The sequence below is a fragment of the Pleurodeles waltl genome, chromosome 5 (assembly GCF_031143425.1).
Source record: "Pleurodeles waltl isolate 20211129_DDA chromosome 5, aPleWal1.hap1.20221129, whole genome shotgun sequence".
Taxonomy (NCBI): Eukaryota; Metazoa; Chordata; class Amphibia; order Caudata; family Salamandridae; genus Pleurodeles; species Pleurodeles waltl.
The window spans coordinates 489,156,860-489,171,485 of record NC_090444.1 but is presented as its reverse complement, the minus strand read 5'-3'; positions in this window follow the sequence as shown (position 1 = coordinate 489,171,485).

The window sequence follows — 14,626 nt, the reverse complement described above, 5'->3', positions numbered from 1 at the left end:
AGAGGTCAGTCACTTGCAAGATAGGTACAGCTGGCTATTCATCCACTATGGGACGGACAGTACTCTCAGACTTACAGGCCATACGCACACAGCATGCCGTGAACCCAGGCCCATGCAGGCTCAGAGGTGCACACATATGTCCATTCAAGACCACCCATTAAACCCAAACAGTGCACCTCAAACCCAGACTCACCTGTACCTCTGGCCGTCTGTAGAGTATTGCGTCCAGGGGCAGGACCCAGTCCACTAGCCTCTCCAGTTCCTCCTGGGTGAAGGCCGGGGCCCTTTCCCCTGAGACATGAGCCACATCCATGACCAGAGGCAGGCCACAGCAGTACTCACAGTGGAGGACCTGTCCGCATGAGATCAGGGAGTCCAGTGAATTGTAGATGATGAAATTGCGTACGTAATGCAGCGCTGTACACCGTCACAACGGATGTTGCAACTCCAAGAGGACAGAGGGTGGATCATAGGTAAGTGTTTCTGTCACTAACTGACACATAGCAGACAGCCAGGCTGTCTGACTAAGGGGTTTAACAATGACTACTCTTTGTTGCACCTTTTTCTAGGTGATTCTGGCTTTCCAAACTTGAATTGGCTCCTGACACCAGTGAGGAATCCTAGGACGAATGCAGAGAGGAATTACAATGAGGCCCATGGAAGTACTAGGAGGGTGATAGTGCGCACAATAGGTCTCCTGAAGGCTAGATTTTGTTGTCTATATATCTCTGGGGGTTCCCTGGCCTATGGGCCTGAAAAGGTGTGTAGAATAGTGGTGGCCTGCTACATACTGCACAACGTGGCAGTGAGATATTCTATCCCCCTCTTGGAGGTGGAGGGTGCTGTATGTCCTGACCAGCTACCTCAGAGATGGGAGGAGAGTGATGGTGATGATGCAGAAGGAGAAGATGTCAATTCCAGGACACAACTGATACAACTCTACTTCCAGTAACTGTGTGGGACTTTGGGCTGACATTGGGGTTTGTGACACATACTGTCAGTGTGCTTAGTCATGTGGGGGGGTTTGATAATGATATGTGAAACATGGCCCAGTTCTGCATGGTACAGATTGATATTTTCTGCATTTACATAGGGCCCACATTTAGGCACAGAGGACTCCCTTCATGCAACGATTTGACAATATCAGCTGGTTGCATCCATACTTCACGTTGTTCACATTTTAACACAGGGGACAGTGTTACTGGTGTGATATGTGTTTTATTGGTTGCAGGGAGTGAATAGTGCTATTTACAGTGATGGCAAGTCGTAAGGGGTAGGTGTCCTCAATGCCAACATGGTGGCAGCCTTGTTGGTAGTTTTAATGGGTCCATAATTTCTGACATTAGTTCATATTGCCTCTTAGCAATGTGTGGTGGCTGATTGTGTGGGATGGTTGCTGTGCAGATTGTTACTGAATTACTTCTTGAAGGGGGCCTTGTTCTTTGCTGGGGTTCCAGTTCCATATCTTGGCATGAGGGTCTGTTTGGGCACCTGCTGTTGATCTTGAGGGGATGACATAGTAGGCCCTTGGGTTTCCTGTGATGTTTCTGCTGATGGTATAATTTAATGGCGGGTGTCTGTAGGAAACTACCATCTTGCCTGGCATATTACCCCCATTTTTACTTATATGTCAGGTTTTTTTTGCCTGTGTCACTGAGATCCTGCTAGTTAGGACCCCAGTGCTCATAATTGTGGCCTGTATGTGTTCCCTGTGTGGTGCCTAACTGTATCACTGAGGCTCTGCTAACCAGAACTTCAGTGTTTATGCTCTCTCTGCTTTTAAAATTGTCACTGCAGGCTAGTGACTATTTTCTCCAATTCTTTTTGGCACACTGGAACACCCTTATAATTCCCTAGTATATGGTACCTAGATACCCAGGGTATTGGGGTTCCAGGAAATCCCTATGGGCTGAAGCATTTCTTTTACCACCCATAGGGACCTCAGACAATTCTTACACAGGACTGCCACTGCAGCCTGAGTAAAATAACGTCCATGTTATTTCACAGCCATTTTACACTGCACTTCAATAACTTATAAGTCACCTATATGTCTAACCCTCACTTGGTGAAGGTTAGGTGCAAAGTTACTAAGGGGCATATTTATACTCCATTTGCGCCGGATTTGCGTCGTTTTTTTTTATGCAAATTCGACGCAAAACTAACTCCATATTTATACTCTGGCGTTAGACGCGTCTAGCGCCAAAGTCTATGGAGTTTGCGTCACTTTTTAGCGTGGACACCTACTTTGTGTTAATGATATGCAAGGTAGGCGTTCCCGTCTAAAAAATGGACTCCGAGGCATGTGCGCCGTATTTACACTCCCGGGCAAAAATCACGCCCGGGAGTGGGCGGGTCAAAAAAAATTACGTCCAGCCGCTTTTGCGTTGTTTTTTAGCGCCTGGTCAGGGCAGGCGTTAAGGGACCTGTGGGCTCGGAAGGAGCCCAGAGGTGCCCTCCCATGCCCCCAGGGACCCCCCCGTCACCCTTGCCCACTCCAGGAGGACGCCTAAGGATGGAGGGACCCATCCCAGGGAACATAAGGTAAGTTCAGGTAAGTAATTTTATTTTTTTTTGTTGTGGCATGGGGGGCCTAATTTGTGCCCCCCTACATGCCACTATGCCCAATGACCATGCCCAGGGGACAGAAGTTCCCTGGGCATGGCCATTGGTCAAGGGGGCATGACTCCTGTCTTTGCTAAGACAGGAGTCATTTCAATGGGGTTTGGGAGTCAAAAGAAATGGCGCAAATCGGGTTGACGCGATAATTTTGCCTCAGCCTGACTTGCCCCATTTTTTGGTGCCCAAGCTCCATATTCCCCTACGCCGGCGCTGCCTGGTGTACGTCATTTTTTTTCACGCACACCAGGCAGTATAAATACGGCGCCCACATGGCGCTTCAGAATGGCGTTAGCCGGCGTTAACTTTTTCGACGCACAACTGCGTTGGCGCAGTTGTGCGTCGAAAAGTATAAATATGGCCCTAAGTGTGAGGGTACCCTGGCACTATCCAAGGTGCCCCCACATTGTTCAGGGCAATTTCCTCAGACTTTGTGAGTGCGGGGTCACCATTACACATGTGAACTACATATAGGTTAATACCTATGTGTAGCTTCACAATGGTAACTCCGAACATGGCCATGTAACATGTCTAAGATCATGGAATTGTCCCCCAAGCCAAATCTGGTATTGGGGTGCCAATCCCATACATCCCTGGGGCTCCAGCATGGACCCCGGGTACTGCCAAACTAGCTCTCTGGGGTTTTCTCTGCAGCTACTGCTGCTGCCAACCCTAAGACAGGTTTCTGCCCTACTGGAGTATGGGCAGCCCAGTCCCAGGAAGGCAGAACAAAGGATTTCCTCTGAGAGGGTGTTAACACCCTCTCCCTTTGGAAAAAGGTTTTAAGGGCTGGGGAGGAGTAGCCTTCCCCAGCATCTGGAAATGATTTGAAGGGCACAGATGGTGCCCTCCTTGCATAAGCCAGTCTACACCAGTTCAGTGACCACTCCCCTGTCCATCACCACTCCAGAGGTGGTGCCCAGAGCTCCTCCAGTGTGTCCCAGACCTCTGCCATCTTGAATGCAGAGGTGTGAGGGCACAATGGAAACCTCTGAGTGGCCAGTGCCAGCAGGTGATGTCAGAGACCTCTCCTGATAGGCTTTTACCTGGTTAGGTAGCCATTCCTCCTCTGAGGGCTATTTAGGGTCTCTCCTGTGGATTTCTCTTCTGATAACGAATGCAAGAGCTCAACAAAGTCCCTCTGCAACTTCTCTCTTCAACTTCTACCAAGGATCGACCGCTGACTGCTCCAGGACGCCTGAAAAACTGCAACAAAGTAGCAAGACAACTACCAGCAACATTGTAGCGCCTAATCCTGCCGGCTTTCTCAACTGTTTCCTGGTGGCGCATGCTCTGACGGATGTCTGCTTTCACCGTGCCAAGAAGAACTCTCCTGTGGTTCGACGGAATCTTCCCCCTGCTAACCCAGGCACCAAACTTCTGTATCACCGGTCCTCTGGGTCCCCTCTCATCTTGACGAGCATGGTCCCTGGAACACAGGAGCTGGATCCAAGTGACCCTGACAGTCCAGTGGTCCTTCTGTCCAAATTTGGTGTAAGTAAATCCTTGCCTCCCCACGCCAGACAGTCATACTGTGTACTGCATGATCTGCAGCTGCTAGGGCTTCTGTGCATTTTTGCAAGACTTCCTTCATTTACAGCACAGCCCAGGTCCCCAGTACTCCGTCCTGCATTGCCCAACTCACTGAGTTGACCTCCGGCTTCATGGGACCCTCTTTTGTTGTGTTGAGATGATTGCTGTGCTCAGATTTCTTGAACACCTGTTCAAGTACTTCTGCAGGTGCTGCCTGCTTCTGCGTGGGCTCTCTCTATTGCTGAGCGCACCCTCTGTCACCTCCTCCAAGGGGCTACCTCCTTGTCCTTCCTGGTCCCTGGCAGCACCCATAATCTTAAACTGCAACTCTTGCAGTTAGCAAGGCTTGTTTGTGGTCTGTCTGCGTGGAAACAACTCTGCATCCTCCAGCACGCTGTGGGACATCTTCTGACCAGAGGAAACGTTCCTGGCAACTTCCATTATTGCAGAATCTTCAGCTTCTTCCACCCAGAGGCAGCCCTTTTGCACCTTCATCCGGGGTTTAGTGGGCTCCTGCCCCCCCTAGACACTTGTGTGACTCTTGGACTTGGTCCCCTTCCTTTACACGTCCTCAGGCCTAGGAATCCGTCTTCGGTGCTTTACAGTCAGTTGTTGTCTTTGCAGAATCCCCTATCTCGACTTTACTGTCTTTCTGGGGTAGTAGAGTAACTTTACTCCTACTTTTCAGGATGTTGGGGTGGGGTATCTTGGACACCCTTTGTGTTTTACACTCCCAGCGACCCTCTACACACTACAATAGGCCTGGGGTCCATTTGTTGTTTGCATTCCACTTTTGGAGTATATGGTTTGTGTTGCCCTAAGCCTATTGTCTCCTGTTGCATTCTATTGTGTTCTACAGTGTTTGCACTACTTTTCTAAGTGTTTTACTTATCTGATTTTGGTTTGTGTGCATATTTTGTGTATTTTACTTACCTCCTAAGGGAGTATATCCTCTGAGATACTTTTGGCATATTGTCACTAAAATAAAGTACCTTTATTATTTTGTAACTCTGAGTATTGTGGGGGTCATTCTGACTCCCGATGGCGGCGGTAACCGCACGCCCGGCGGGAGCCGCCGAATGACCGCACCGCGGTCAAATGACCGCTGCGGCCATTCTGGCTTTCCTGCTGGGCTGGCGGGCGACCGCCAGAAGGCCGCCCGCCAGTCCAGCGGGAAAGCGCCTTCAACGAGGAAGCCGGCTCCGAATGGAGCCGGCGGAGTTGAAGGCGTGCGACGGGTGCAGTGGCACCCGTCGCGATTTTCAGTGTCTGCTTGCCAGACACTGAAAATCAATGTGGGGCCCTGTTAGGGGGCCCCTGCAGTGCCCATGCCATTGGCATGGGCTCTGCAGGGGCCCCCAGGGGCCCCACGACACCCGTTACCGCCATCCTGTTCCTGGCGGTGAAAACCGCCAGGAACAGGATGGCGGTAAGGGGGTCGGAATCCCCATGGCGGCGCTGCAAGCAGCGCCGCCGTGGAAGATTCCTGTCCCGCCGGTTTCCCGTTTCTGACCGCGGCTGTACCGCCGCGGTCAGAATGCCCATGGAAGCACCGCCAGCCTGTTGGCGGTGCTTCCGCGGTCGTTGGCCCTGGCGGTCCATGACCGCCAGTGTCAGAATGACCCCCTGTGTTTCTTATGATGTAGTGTTATATGATATAAGTGGTATGGTAGGAGCTTTGCATGTCTCCTCGTTCAGCCTAAGCTGCTCTGCTATAGCTACCTCTATCAGCCTAAGCTGCTAGAACACTACTAATCTACTAATAAGGGATAAACGGACCTGGCACAAGGTGTATTACATTGTAGTCAAAAAGCACTGTGCTTTATGGCATACCTACAGCCTACCTCAGAGGTAAGGTATGTTGATGAAAAGGTAGGTTTAAGGCTTGGTAAAGGTATTTTTCATGCCAATTTGATCTGGCAGTAAAACTGCACAGAAAGCTTCTGCTGTACTAGGCCTGATCCATGCTTAAAGCACTACTTGTCTGAATCAGCAACTAGGTCATGTGGATACTTAATTACTTATCTGAGTGATGGTATCACTTGCTAACTGGTTCTGATACTGTAGTATGCACACCTGGTGTCTGCATGAGTGCATGAATGTGCAAGTGTATCTTTCAGTGTCTGACTGTGTGTATGAGTGGTTGTATCCTTTAAGAAATAGGCATGAGTTACAGTATGGGTGGGATACTGCATATATAACTGGGCATAGAACTCTACAAGTGCATATCTAACTCAGTGAAATTCAAAAGGGCATGGTTCGCCTTTTAATCACCAAAGACCCTGCTCTATGGCCTACCTACAGCCTAGGGGTGAGTTGTCTGAAGTAAAAGACTGTTTAAGAATTTGTAAGCAAGTTTTCTAATGCCAACTCAAGCTCAGAGTAAAATCATACACTGAGGATCTGTAGTAGTAGGATTGACCCATGTTTAAAGGATCACTTATCTGTATTGGTGAGTAGGTTGTGTCAGTATTTGGCTATATCTGACTGAGTGTATGGGTCCCTCTATAGGAACGACATCAGATGTTCAAGTAAGCATGCTGGTACATGACTGTCTCTTTTAGCAGTTCTATGGCTCTCTAAGGGACATATTTAAGAGCCCCTAGTACCACTTGAGTGTTACTTTATGTGACGTTGCTGTGGTGATAACCTCTGCTCTTTATTTACAAGGAGGTGTAACGTGACTTTTTGTGGCGTTACACCTCATTGTAAATATGTGTAGGAAAGTACCATCTTGCCTGGCATGTTACCCCCATTTTTACATGCATGTAAGTTTGTTTTTGCATGTCTCACTGGGATCCTGCTAGCCAAGACCCCAGTGCTCATAGGCCCTCATTATGAACACGGCGGTCCGTACCACGCCGCCAGCTGTGGCGGTAAAACCGCCAGCAGAGGAGCGAAAGACCAGGTTCAACAGTGTGCCGCTAAAACACAGGCCACACAGAAATATTTTCTTAAAGCTCACAGAGCCAACTACTTCAAACAGGGCCAATGGAACTCCATAGCGCTACAAGTGCCATGGGCCACAACGGACCCAACCTGACTCCAAAAAGTGTACGGTACTCCACCTAATGGGGCAACAGAGGGGCATCCAGGCACCTCACAGAACGGGGGCAGTGGGTGGAGATTTGCGACGGGGGTGGGGCTTGGACTTTCGTTTGGAAGGTGGAGGGGGTCTGGGTTTGTCCTTTGAAGGTGGGGGGGTGTTTCGAGCGGGTAGAGCCAGATGGAATTGGCTCTGCATGGGCCTTTTTTTTCACTGGGGAAGGGGCACAGGAATGTGAAGGGCGGACAGGGGTGGGCTGTGAAGTTGAAGTAGTGGAAAGGGCAAGGAGGTGTGCACGCTTAGGGACAAGACGAGGTGGGCCAGTGGGTTAGAAGAGGTCAGCACAGGAGAGGAAAAGTTTCTTCTGAGCAATTGGGGTGGTCCTGGATGAGGGCATGGGAGTAGAGGCAGAGGCATGGTTGTATGTGGTGTATGGGGTTCGTGTAGTGGGTACAGGTAACTGGACAGTATGCTGTGGTGTGGTGGATATGTGATGGGTGAGAGTCTTGGTGCGTTTGTGTGTTTTCGGAGGAGGGGTGAACACAGTGGGAAAAGACAGGCAGCTAGTGTGGATGTATGTTGTGTGGGTGTCTAAAGTGTGGTGAGTGTGCTGCATGTGTCAACTACAGTAGTTGTGGTGAGTGCAGGTGTGGTGTATGGGGTGCATGTATGGATGTCTGCTATTGTGGTGAGTGCAGTAAGAGGAATAGCAACAGTGACTGAAGGTGCAGTGCATGAGGGTGTGGATGTAGAGGGGACAGACATGGAGGCGGATGAGGTGGGCATGTTGTAATTTAGTAGCGATTAGATTAAGCATTAGCAGAAGACATCTTGTATTTAGCAACTATTGTGAACATTTCGCGGAATCCATTTTTATTCATGGCAGCCATTATCTCTGCCACATGCTGCGATGTGCTCGCCATGTGCACTGTCCTACCTTCCTGTTAACTACTCTTGAAAATCTGTCTAGTGACAAGTTATATTTAGCATCTCCCACTTTCGCACATGCCCATTAAGATCTGCAGCTGTTAGTAATTAGTAACAGACAGTAATGTGTCTACTAGTCCTTGCAAACTGTTAGCCCCTCCTGCCTGTTGACTGTGCATTTCCATATGACCATATATGTATATAAGTCTTGCTTCTATAATTGTATCACCTTCTTTTTTAGCCCCTGCGTGGGTATAAAAGGACCATGCTCTCTTAGTTCAGTGTGCTACTTCAAAGATTGCCGAAGGGTGCAGTTTGAACTGTAGTACCACCTCTTGAGGTTTAATAAACTTTGTCTTTTATTTCAGTTTCTGTGCCAACTTCTTCCTACATGGTCTGAGGACTTTGTGCAGAGAAGAGCGAACCCCTTGCACTAGTAGGCCTTGCTGAGGCTTACTTCGACAAAATGGCACCCGAACAGGGACTCATCGGAAACTCAGACTCCCGATGGATTGGTTGCAACAAAGAATTGGGATCTCGCTGCGGATGATCAATGCCGGAGCAGACCAGAGTCTTGGCAACCACAATGTTTTTCCTTTCTTTCTGATTTGACCATCCAAGTGGCGCCAGTCCTCGACTGAGATCCTTTTTGTTCATTCGTCGTGCAGTGACCATTTGGTCGATTTTAGAACTTGGCAGTTGGAACCTGGACCCCCTGTGATTGGTAAGAGCCGTTTTACGGCACTTGCTGTGGGTTTTGATGTCTTTGTTTGGTAATGAAGTTTAGCACCCCTTACTGTGGCTCTCGTGTTTTGGTTGACTAGTCAATTTGTGTCCTTTGAATTGATATATAAATCGCAATTTATATAGGCAGGTAATGAGGAGAATTTTCTCCAATTTAATTTTGATTTGAACGGCACATCGTACTAGAGGTACCTTAAGTGCTACTTTGATTATAATACTGCATATTCTGCACTATTTTTGGCATGCCTGTTTTTAGCGCACTTCGTAGGATGTGTTGCTTTTGTAATGGTACCAATTTGAGACTGGAAGAATCGCAACCGGCACCCCCAGAGGGGACGCCCAATAGAGATATGTATTTTAAACATGGTTTTTCTTCTATAATGTACAGCACATTATGGAATAAATACACTTGTGCGGATTCTGAGTTAAGTTGGCCTATGCATGGGTCATTTGATTTGCGAAAGATTGAGTATGTGGAACAATGTATGCGTAAGCAAAGGTCTAGGCAAGATATGTTTGACTGTGTACGAATGTGGGAGAAAGAAGTGCGTGGACGAATGAAGCGTGAGCAAGCCTTGCTTGAGAAAGAGCAGCGGAAGAATGTATATGTGAAAGCATTGGAAATGAGAAAGAAAGAAATAAACGATTTAAAGGAGATATAAGAGAAATAACGTAAATTACAGGTAACTGGCCAATACACTGTTCGGCAACCTCTCTATCCTATCCTTAATAAACCGCACAATGATTTTTTGTTACTATATCACCCTCCACCTCCGTTTGTCGTTCCTTCTGCCCCTCATGAGTTAGCTTAGGTCTCAGGTTCGGAGCAACAGAAGATACGAGACAGTCGCTCTATGTTGCCTGCTGGCCGTGCGTCTGAGCTTAGATCTATTGCTCTTAAAACAATTTGTAGCGTTGTCTCTGCTTCTGAACTTTTAGACAACATGCAAGGGTGGATGGAAAAGGGGCAGCTATATTTTACTGAGGCATTTGGCACAGAAGTTATTGAACTATTTCGGAAATATTCTGATGAGTTAGATCCCGATGATGTAGCAGCTGATCGTAAGCAAATGTGTAATGGTCTTTTTGTTTTCTCCCAGGTGGCTGACGCAATCAGGCGTTTGGTGAAATTATGTGTTGCAGCAGTCCGTTTGTGAGAGGAGAAAAGGGGCGTGGACGTAGTTGCACGGACATCTCAGAGCGGCGGGGTGCAGGCTTCCATCTTCGGGACAGATAAGACTATGATAGTTCATGTGAAACCAATGCGGGAGGCCACGCCATTGTATGTTCCTCCTAAAGGATCGGGTACAAGTGATGATAAAACTTCTGTTGATGCTAAGGGTTATTTTGTTTATAATTGGGTGTATACTCCTTGGAAGAGGGCAGCTGTGATGGCACTTAAAACAGCATTACCTGACCAACGGAAAAATCCAGCCGCCTTTTATGGGGAAGTTGAGGGAGCAATTAGTTCTTGTACTATGACTTTGGCTGACATTGATTTATTTTTTGGATTGATATTACCACCAGATATGTGGAGAACTGTTCATAAAGTTGATGATCGTGTAGTTTTTGGGGCGTCATGGAAAGATTTAGAAGAAATGGCCAGGGATAGGGAAATGCAAAAAAGCCGTATCAGTTAATTCTAGATCTTCCCGCCTCCATATTAGTTAAGTTAAAAACGATTATTCCCCCTAAAAAGATAGATTGGACTGTTTTAGCGTCTTGTAAGCAAAAGGCAGATGAATCGGTCTCTGATTTCTTTACACGCTTTGAAGAAGCATTTCATGATTTTAGCAGCCAGTTATTGTCAGATGATACAGGCAGACATTTGTTCGTCGATAAATATGTCGCAAATCTGTTACCAGGAATAGCTAGTCGTCTAAAAGCTAGTGAAAGTTCATGGACTACCTCTACTCCGGTTTCACTTTTGACTATGGCTCAGTATTATGAACATCAGGAATTAGAAGCAAAAGGTAGTGAGGATAAAAAGATTAAAGAATTAAAGATGAAGGTTATGTTGGCTTAAGCTTATGGTCCGCCTTTTAGAGGTAGTGATAGAGGTGGACGTGGATCTTATGGTTCTTCTTACACTCGTTCGAATTTGTCTGTTGATCAGTGTGCGTATTGTAAGAAATTTGGGCATTGGGCTGCGATTGTCCAGCACTACGTGTTCAGCAGTGTTCATGTGGTCGGGGACAAATGAGAAATCGCTCAGGATATTCAGGGACTAGAAGAAGCACAAATGATCATGCTAGGTTTGATGCTAATGTACAAAGGCAGGATGGGTTTAACACTTTTGATTGACGGAACCAATACCAGATTTCTAACTATGTGCAGCCTGATTTCCAAGATTCTGCTTATGCATAGGATTGCCTAGGATGGGGTAAGGAATCAGTTGAAGTTCCAGTAGATCAGAGGGATCCCTATGTTACAGCACATATTTTGGGTTCTACTGATCAGTTTCTGGTTGATACAGGAGCTATTCGTAGCACCTTGTCTAAACAATTGATTCCAAGGGCTCCCCTGTCTGGCTTAACCATTACATCAATAGGTTTCGATGGAACACCTTCCCCTAGCCCATTGTCACAACCACTTGCATTCCATGTTGATAGATTTACTGCTCCATATCCATTTTTGCTTTCTCCAAATACACCAGACAATATTGTGGATCTTGATATGCTCAAGTATTTCAGGGCTACAATACGATGCTTTCCTAAAGGGGTGCATGTTATTTTGAATGATAATCATCCTGTGATGGAAAGAGTTTGTCTTGTTAAAGAGGATACTGCATTAGCTTCACTCCCTAGTACTTTGTGGGCTACCTCAGATACAGATGTGGGACAAATGATTATTCCACTGGTACATATTAGTGTCAAGGAGGGAGCTGTATTGCCACGTTTGCCTCAATACAAAATTTCACAGGAGGGCGAAGAAGCACTCATACGAATTGTGCATGATCTTATTGCAGTTGGAGTTGTTGAGGAAGTTCCGTATAATGTTTGTAACAGTCCGATTCTTCCTATTCTGAAAAAGGATACTGATACTACAATTTACAAATTCATTATTGATTTACGACAAGTGAATAAGATTGTGGTACCACAATATCCTTTGGTATCTGACATCACAACACTTCTTACTTTGGTTCCCCCGACAGCAACTACGCTCTCTGTGATAGACTTGAAGAATGCTTTCTTTCTGATCCCTATTCATCCTGACAGCCGATATTTGTTTGGTTTTACTTTGAATAAATGATCATTAGATTTTGCAGAGTTCCTCAAGGCTATAGTGAGAGTCCTAGTATTTATAGTTAAGCGTTAAAACTACTACTTGATTCTTTTGTTTGCCTGAAGCTGTGGCTCTCATACAATATGGTAACAATATTTTGTTGGCAGCTGATACCCCTGAGCAATGTGAAAAGTGCACTTTGTCCTTACTTTCTTTTCTTGCTTCACACCGTCACAAAGTGTTACGAAAGAAATTGCAATATTGTAGACCAAAGGTAACCTATTTAGGTCACCTTTTGTCTAAGGAGGGCTGTGCACTTACATCAGATCATATTCAAGCAATTTTAGACACACCAGTACCCTCTACTCAGAAAGATGTTCGTGCATTCCTTGGTCTTACTTCTTTTTGTAGGCAATGGATATTAGGTTTTTCACACATTGTCAAAACTTTGCTAGCACTTTTGACTAAAGATTCTCCAATGCCCCTCCGATGGACAGATGAATGTGAGACTGCTTTCCGGCAGCTACGGCAAGCCCTTAGTTCAGCACCAGTGTTAGGTACTCCAGATTACATGTAGCCTTTTGCACTTTACGGACATGAGAAAGATGGATGTGCATTGTCAGTTTTAGTACAGAGACATGGCGATAAGCAGCGTCCCTGTGCATATTTTTCAGCAGTACTTGATCCTGTCGCTCGAGTGTTGCCTGGGTGTTTTCGTTCATTTGTGGCAACAGCTGTGTCAATACGTCAGAGTGAAGGGATAGTTTTGTCACATAAGCTGTTGGTGTTAGTACCCCCATGAGGTTGATGCTCTTTTAAATCAAACAAAGACACAGCATTTAACTAGCGCTCGACTGAAAGGATATGAATTGACATTGCTGGCTCCTCACATTACACCGAAGAGATGTGCAACACTAAATCCAGCCACTTTGTTTCCATATCCGGTGACTCAGCCTCAGTCACAAGAAACACATAATTGTATATTCCTTACCGAAGAACAGATAAAGGGTCGTATTGATTTACAAGATACGCCCCTTCCAGATGTAGACGGGGAATTGTGGGTTGATGGGTCTTGTTTGAAGTTGCCAGACGGTACGACCTCAGCTGCATATGCAATCACCACAATACACACGGTAATGCAGACAGCTCGTATACCACAGAAGTCAGCTCAAGCAGCTGAACTAATAGCTTTGACACGAACATGTGAGCTTAGTACTGACTTATGTGTGAACATTTATACAGACAGCCGCTATGCTTTTGGAGTGGCTCATGATTTTGGTTTGCTTTGGAATGAGAGAGGCTTTCTCACATCCCACGGGATGCAGATAATGCACGGAGAATTACTGCATAACCTCTTGACTGCATTGACATATCCAAAGAAAATAGCTATTGTGAAATGTAGTACACACAAGAAAGTGACCGATAAGATAGGGCAAGGTAATGCCCTTGCGGACCGCGTAGCACGTGAGACTGCGATGCAGCGAAGTACTACTTCTTATGTATGCAGTGAAGTCACAAGCTGAACGTTGGCCTAATGCTAGACAAGACGTATTAGATATACAGAAATCTGCTTCTGTGAAAGAACGTGAGCAATGGTCTGAAGAAGGAGAATTGGATGATGAGGGCTGTTGGCGGAATAAGCAGATGTATAAATGGAAATTGCTATAGCTTTTGTACAACCTATGGTTCAGATGGCACATAGACTGGCACATGTTGGAGCTTCAACAATAACGAAGTTGCTTATGCAAGTTTGGGAGCTTCCAGAAATTTCCAGTACAGCTAAGAGAGTTGTACAGTCTTGTTTGATCTGTTTACAATACAATCCTGGAAAAAGGACACGAACTCCTGCAGGAGGGTTTGCTACACCAACTGCACCTTTTGAAGTTCTACAAATGGATTATATTCAGCTTGAACGCTGCAACAATTTAAAGTATGTCTTGGTGGTGGTAAGTGCCTTCAGTAAATGGATAGAGGCGTACCCCACAAATGATAACACTGCCATTAACACAGCGAAGGTGCTTTTGAAAGAATTTTTCCCTAGGTTTGATGTTTGCAGACTTTTATGGAATGATAACGGACCTCATTTTGTTGGGGAAGTTATTAAGTATGTCCTGAAAGGATTAGGGATCAAACAGAAGTTCCATGCGGTTTTCCACCCACAATCAGCAGGGTTGGTGGAAAGGTATAAGGCTACTTTGAAGCTGAAGTTAGTGAAAATACAGGCTTCCACATCTTTAACTTGGCCGGATGCATTACCGTTGGCATTATTGTCCATTAAGTCAGTGCCACACTCTCGAACAGGCCTTACCCCCTATGAAATAGTATTTGGAAGGCCAATTATTATTTGGGGAGTTCCTAAGCCAAATTCTGAATATGATGTACCTTGTGTCCTGATGAATGATTATTTGGCACAGTTAACTGACAATTTGGTTTCTATTCATCAACAGGTTCGAGAAGCACTTTCTGACAGATCTACAGGTGAAGGCCATGAACTCCGACCTGGTGACCCGGTGATGATTAAGTCCTTTGAAAGAT